This window comes from Merops nubicus, unplaced genomic scaffold (genome assembly GCF_000691845.1).
Source record: "Merops nubicus isolate BGI_N331 unplaced genomic scaffold, ASM69184v1 scaffold10386, whole genome shotgun sequence".
Lineage (NCBI taxonomy): Eukaryota > Metazoa > Chordata > Aves > Coraciiformes > Meropidae > Merops > Merops nubicus.
Genome location: NW_008616940.1, coordinates 37,921 through 45,504, shown reverse-complemented (window position 1 = coordinate 45,504; position 7,584 = coordinate 37,921).

The following is a 7,584-nucleotide window of genomic DNA, read 5'->3' as shown; positions in this document are numbered from 1 at the left end:
ATTTCACAATCACAAGGGAAGCCCCTGAGCTGCTGGAGCTCTCCCTGGGTGCTGTAAGGTGCTGCAGCCCTCAGCAGTTTATAGGGTGGAGCTCATCCTCTTGCTTTAAAGCAGCTCCTCATGAATGCTCTAGACTGAGAGCAGAGGGACAGTGACGCTTCCCACTGCTCATACCCAGGGGAATAAAGGCAAGCGGGACTAGTGGGAGTTTTCAGAAGCCTCTAACTCACCAGAGGAGCATAAATATCTTCAAGGGGTTACCCTGAGGTGCTTCTTAAAAAAGCAGCCGGGTTAAAGTGGCTTTGCGAAGTTTGTTCCCATGAATATGATTTTCCCCAGGCATGCTTTTTACATATACCTGTTAGATAAAAGCTACCACATAGTAAAAGAAAAAACAACACACAGCCCTCTTAATTAAAGATATCAGGGGAAGGAGACTCCTCGTACAAACAAAAAAAAAAAATAAAAAAGGTGAGGTGGCTCTAGTTGAAAGAGCCCTGAAAAATAAAACTGCCTGTGATTGCTGTGGTGGTCCACCACGGTTCCTGCACAGAGCTCAGGCTCAGAGAGCACTGGTGGCTGGAACGCTTACTGGTGTGTGCATGTCCTCCTTCACCCCAAACCAAACCCTCGTTGTGATGGCAGGCATTGGAAAATCCAACTTAAAATCTGCTCCTGTCAGTTTGCTTTTTGGGGCAGGTCCCTCTGGGTGTATCCTGCCTGCAGCCTTCTATCTCCCTGCCTAGGTTATCTGCCTGCCTGCCCCAGCCCATGCCAGGATCCTGCTGTCCCCAGAGTCCTAGGGGCTTTCCCTAATGTGCAATGTATTTTGGAGGTTGGGTTCCTTCCATGATAGTGACAGCAGGATGACTCTGTCCTACATGCGCGTGGTCCTGGATCTCCCTGCCCTGTCATCACTCTCTGCAGGGCTCCCGTGCTTTTTCTTTCCCCAGTGTCTGGTGAGGGCGCGCTGTCCAACTCCTCTTCTGCAAGGGTGTGACCACTGGTGTGGGACGCAGTGACTTTTACAAGGCTATTCCTAGCTAGCCCACCATGTGCTGTGGACATGGTCGCAGGGTGCTCAGGGTCTGGTAGGAACGGGTAGGTTACTTTGCTCAAAGTCCCAAGAGTGTGATGCAGAGGAAATGGAAGCGACGACTGGTGCCGATAGGAAAGCCAACTGTTGGATGTGCCTGTTTTGTGCCAGTTAATGTAATTATGCTGATGACTTGCTTTGATGTAAACTCACTCTTGTGAACAAGCTTGTGATCTTATATTTGAAAGTCAGGAAACTTCTGTTGTTGAAGTGTTGGAAGCTGCAAAGGCTTCTGGTGGTGTGTGATGGCAGTATGGATCCATGAGGTGTACCTTTCAAAATACATTGGTCTGGGTCATTGCTGGGGGAGGGAAAAGGTAGAAAGGAGATGGGGCATGCCTCTAACAGGTAGGGGCTGCTGAGCGTTGTGTCTGAAAAGCCTATCTGGGTTGATGGATGTGTGCCTGTGGTCTAGTGGGAAGGTGTTTCACTGTGCTATCCTAGCTGCCAAAATGCACGGGCATTTTGGGAGCTCAGCAACGTACTGTTTTGAACAGTAAAAAAAGTAGAAGTAGTGGTCTGGTGCCTCGGTAGTAGAGCAGTGACCTGACCAAAATGAGTGACAGCAAAGGGAGATACAAGAGCTGTGTGTGGGATCTGGAAGATACTCTAGGCCTAGCAAACCCTTGTGAGAGCGACAGCAAAAGCTTATCTTGCTCTCCCATCAGTCTGCTGCTCATGGGAACCCAAGCAGCAAAGTATTTATTCAGAGGGCCGGTTGCGTAGGTGGCCAAGCGTGTTATCACAGAAATAAGATGTTAGTCATGAGAGTGTGCTCGCTAGACGTGCTCTCTGCGTGCACCTTCTCGCGCAGCAGCCTGCTTTATCTGCTGGCAGGGCCGGGGCCTCGCCAGCCCGGCATGGGAACGCGGCAGGACGGGACTTGACGAGGAGTCTGAAAGGGAACGCAGCTCTGCCAGCGCCGAGCGCCTCGGCAGCGCTTCCATCTCTAATCAGCCTAATTCACTTCTGAGTTAATACGGGCTGTATGAAGACACTTACAGCTAACAAGCGGTTGTGGTTTTGTTTTGTAAATCATTATCTCGCCTTCAGATCAATGAAACCGACTCCGTGGCCGACAAACAAAGTGAAGGTACTATGGTTTTCAGGCATGTGTAACTCTAAGATTGACTTGGGTTTTGGGTGCCTGACTTGAACCAAACTTTCAGTGGCTTTTGGAAACACAGGATCCCCCCAAGGAAGATGAAAGTCAGCGCAGCAAACAGAGGGTCTGAGAGTACAAATCCCTTGGGTTTAAATCCTTAGGTCTTGTCTTTCCTTGGGTGTGGGAGAAGGTACTACTAATGAGGGGTCATAGCTCACCATGGTGAGCCCTTGTTTTATACAAGTGTGACTGCATCAAAGAACTTATTCCCCTGTGAGAAATAACAAATGGTGTTATGTGAGTACGGTTGCATGGCACTGAAGTCATTTTTGCTCCTTCTATCTATTCCAGCAGAGTTAGGGCAAATAACTGTTAGCATAGTCTTTTCTCCTCAATACAGGAAAGCATAGGGAAACCCACTCTGCTTTGAGTAGGTTCCCAAGAGCGGCCATGAAGGAGGGGACTGTAGGACCCCACTGCAGGGAGCTGCAAGGCTGTACCGAAGGAAGCAGAGGCAGCTTTGGTGGGTGACACACATCTGAAGCCCAGTTTCACCAGCACCCTGATTTGTGAAGGCATTCCCCTCCGCTGCCACGCTATTAATTTGCCTACAGCACAAGTTGCCAAGGTTGTTTAATTATCATTTTCTTGTTACATATTGATTCTATTTGGTTGCCTAAAGGTATAGAAATAATTAGCAGAAGTCTTCCCATCGCATTTACTATATAGTTAATTAGAAGTTTTATCATATAGAGTAGTCATGTGAGAAAACAAGTGCTGCAGTAACTCAGTTGTGCTCTTCCAGCTGATGTGAAACAGCAGATGTCCACTGACTCCTGCCAGTCCTCGTTGCTTTATGACAGCAACACGAACGTGGTCCAGAATGACATGGGAAACACCAATGGCTTTTGTTTCATAAACACCCAGAGACCCAGCATGTGTTCCAGGGAAGCTCTCTCTGTTTAAGCAGCTTGTCAGGGAATTAAACTGACTTGTTGCAGACCACTGCATTGTTCCCCAGTTTCCTTCCCATCACCATGGGAGGCACCTGGTAGGTCTGTGGCATTTCCACACTCTTCACATTCACCTAGTGTTTAGATAGTCCAGCAGAGTCAAGAAAACTGTTTGCCTCTGGGCTCAGGGACGCTGGGGCTCATCATGGAGAGCCTGAGCCCTTTGTTGCATCTCTGCTAGTGTTTTTCCTGTGGCAGGATTGCCCTCCATGCATTAACCAGCTTTGCTATGGCAGGAAAGCCTTTCTTGCCTTACAGTGCCAAGGCTCTGGGTCAGATAGTTCAAGTGTCCTTCTTCAGCTCCTCTCTTTCACACTGCAGATCCACAGAGAGTCTCCCACAGCCAACTGACAGTGGTTATTGTCTGGCTCAGGAGGTGACCAGTTGACCATCTACACTGACATCCCTAAAATAGCCTCTTTGTGTGGCAGTGTCTGGCCTGTGGCTCACTGAGGGCCAGAGACTGTGGGGTTGCGTCCTTGCATGCCACACTTGATGGTGGTGGTCACTGATAGCTTGTGGGTACCACGAGCACTATTTGTGACTGCTGCCTGGGGACTATGCTTGCAGGTGCTGCTGGGAGTGGCGGAAACGAGCTGTGATTGTGTGTGTATGTGTACATAGCAGAGATGAAAAAGAAACTTACACATGCCAGTAGGTAATTTGGGACTGATAATAAATGTCTCCCTTGTAACCGGGTGGCTTAAATCCAGCTAATGGCCTAGGGAGAATAATGTTTATTCCTGAAAAGAAGGCTCTTCAGCATGCTTTTCTGGCTGCAGTCCAACATCTGAAATCCTTTTCTTAAACTAGGATAGGTACATGTGCACCCTGGAGAAGTGCTGAGACTGGTGGCTGGCTGAAGCTTGGTCTCAGCGCCTCCCAAAAAGTGCCTTCTGTAAAGCTGTGAGGAAACGTATGCTGGCTTGGGTAGAGGTCCATCTCTAGATGCTCACCTCTCTGGAGATGTCTTGTGCCAAATAGCTGATGGTCCTCTGAAGCTGTCTGCACGTAAGTGTTTCTTCCAGCTTGTAACATGCAGAGAGCATTGGTAGCTTGGCAGGGAAAGCAAGACCGGCTAAGAGCCCCTTTCCTGGTGAGTCTGAGGAGACAGGGTTCCAGCGCTTGGAAGAGTAACTGGTGGCATGTCTTTGGAGAAGTCCCCAGTCAGCAAAGTAAGGGTGGTGGAGGTGCAGAGCAGGACGTCTCCCAGCGGCACCCCAGGGAGGGTGTCTGAGCAGAGACCGGGGTTTTGCGGCTCCAGGTTCTGCTTCCAGGTCCTCCACTGCAAGGTGCTGTAAGCGACGTGCCCTTTATTTCTGCAACCACTACTCTACTTCTATGGCAAGCTCTTTGAGCTTGGGTGCTATGTATTTTCATGTTGTTTCCTGCAGCCTTGGTTTGATTTGATGCTCTTGTAGGGGGTGGGAGCTCCTCATTCTGCAGAACTGCGGACACCTGAGGTGGCTGCTGTGCCAGCGGCACAGGCGGGCAGCCTGTCTGGGGAGGCACAGCCCAAACTTGAGCTCTGGAGCTCTAAGTCACCCGCTGGATACTCTGCTGACTACTTAGCGCTGGTATAAGCGCCTAAGTTACATGCCTAAAATTAGCCTAAGATGGTGTGATGATCCTCCTCATCCCTTCTCCACATGCAGGTTTTTTACCCACAGTTCTGTATGGCTGATATCTGATTTATGTCCATTCATTTTTGCCCAAAGGCCTGCTTACACAAAGTCATTGTTTTGAGGTGGCCTGTTCCTGGGTAAAAGCAACACACTGAACATTGCTCTGAAAATCTTTGTTGGAGCCTGAAATGAGGGCTTATCTACTCGTTACGTGCCTCAAGATTGTGATCTGAGACACATGCTCAGTTTGGTCACTGTTAGACAGTATTTAGAAGTATAGCTTCTGTTGCATCAGTGGAAAAAGAGAAATTTTGCTTGCCAAAAGCCCCTTTCTCTTAGATATCTACTGATGCATTGCCTAGCTTAGGTAAAATATCCACATCATAGATCAAATCTATTATCATGTTAGAAGTGAACTTTCCATCTGAATCTTGCATGAGGGAGGCTATAACCTCGAAATGAAACTGTAATTGTATAAGCAACAACTGTACTACAACTTGATTGCTTCTTCAGAGACTTTAAAGAAAGAAAAAATTCCTGGCTGAGCAATATTGCTTGCTCAGCTATACTTTAAGGCAAGTTCACTCTAAACCAGCTACACTAAAGGAAGATATTATAATTGTCTGCCTGCTGGTTACTGCTTCTGTGCCAGAGGGAGGCAGCTGCAGGAGTGACAGCTCTTTCTGGTGTATTGTGGTGGGATCCCTGTGAGAATTTCCCAGACACAATTCCCCTGCCTAGAGCGAGCAGCTGCCTCTAGTGATTGGAGGGTTTGCCCTCAGCACCAGTGCACAGGGCGAGCTACTGGGCAGGAAGACAGCGTGAAGACTTGACTTGATCTGCCAGCAAAACTGCTTGTTATCTGTAACCCACCAGAGATGAAAGGAGCCCCGTTTTCCTATTTAAACTCTTTGAATGAGCACATCGTGGCTGCAGGACATTAAGGAGGAAAGCAGGTTATGGGGATGTCGGGATGCTAAGCTGTTGAGCTGACACAGCAAGATGTAGAAGTCTTGTCCACCTATGACTTCAGTGTTAGAGGGGGCTGTGGTGTGCAGCAGTGAAATGAACTCCAAGTAGTTTGGGCTGGAAACAAGAGAGGCTGCTTGTATCCCCAGCAATGGGGAGGTGCCCAGTGGTATTGCTAAACAGAGGAGGGAAAGGGCAGCAAATCTGCACATGCATCTTGTGGTTAAAGTGGACCCAGAACTTTCAGATATTTTAAGTTGTGGAATGACATTGCATCTGACGGGCAGCACCACTGTCATATATGTTTGGATTTCCATGGGCTGTGTGAAAGGCAATGGGGAATGACAACTGAAGCCACTTCAACTCTTGCCAGTGACCTTTGCATATTAGGGTGAATCCTTGTTTCAGTGTCAAACAAGACATTTCACAGCTCAGATTGCTGCTTATCTCATGTGATGACAGCAGCAATTCTGTTGCTGGAGAGCAGGGAATCTGTAGTTTCTCATTATATGATGTATCATTTCTGGGAGTGATCTTTGAGCTTCCCTGACTCTAAAGCACTTGAGAGCTACCACAGCACAAGCTGGTGTTTTTTACCCCTGATGTTCTTAGTGAGGCTTTCAGTTAGATTTTAGCTGGAGGAAAGCAGGGGAAAACACTGGAATTTCCCTCTGCAAGTAACTAAATAGGAACCAATGGTCTCCTTCATGTCTGCAATTAACCTTTAAGTGGGAGGCTCTTGGAGTCCTTTCCAACTAGCAGAAGATGTCGTGATTGGAGTCTGTTGTCTTCTACTTAAGTCATGTATCAAGGAGTATCCCTTTCAACAGCTGGCCAACATGCAAACTTTTGAAGCATGCTTTGATGAAAGGTAATCATTATCACTGCAGAAAAATAACCCGCTTCCTAATTGAATAGCAAATCAAAACTCCTCATCCTCTCCCTCAGAAGCAGTCAGGCATGAACTGGCCCCAGCAGGCTGCTATCATCCTAACTAGTTCAACACCACCCTAATGAATTTCTGGCTTGAGGATGAACTTTCCTCCTGAAACACACATCTCCAAACACCACTGCAAATATGGTAGGTGGAGAGGCTACAATTCAGCATGCTGCTCCAGATGCAGATCTGTCTTGAAACATTGATCATGGCCTGATTCCCTTTGCCAGCCCTTTCAGTGTCTCTAACACGCATGTGAGGCACGAGGTTGTCCTGAAACACAAAGTGTGGCAGAGAGGGAGGAGGAGGAGGAGGACCTGGCAGCAGGAGATGGAAAGAAAAGGAATTCCAGTGGGAAACCAAGCTTATCCCTCCACCGTTTCTGACAGGAATGGTGTTTGTGGGGTAGAGGACTTCATCCTCACTTTAGGAATTGCTTCCACAAATGTTCTGCTGACCTCCAGAGGTGGTGAAAACTGCTCTCATCTAGATGAGATTTACACAGAAACAGGATCAAGTCTTGCAAAATATTTAATCATTGCAGCTGATACATCCAGGTAGTTCAGCAGACAATAGCTGTTCTCACACTTTAAGAAGAGCTTTGCTGGTTGTGTAACTGGAGAGGGAAGAGAAACATGGAGCAGCAGTCACAGCAGCAGCTCCTGGCAGGTGAGGACAGAGGAACCAGGGAGATGTGCAGGAGAGAGCAGACAGGCATCTGCAACACAAAGTGAAAACCTAAACCCGACTTGAGATCCAAAGCATTGCGGGCAGCTCCTATTTGCTTTTCTTTTTGATTTGCTTCAGGAGCAGCCAGGTGAGCCCCATGTGAGCCTGGC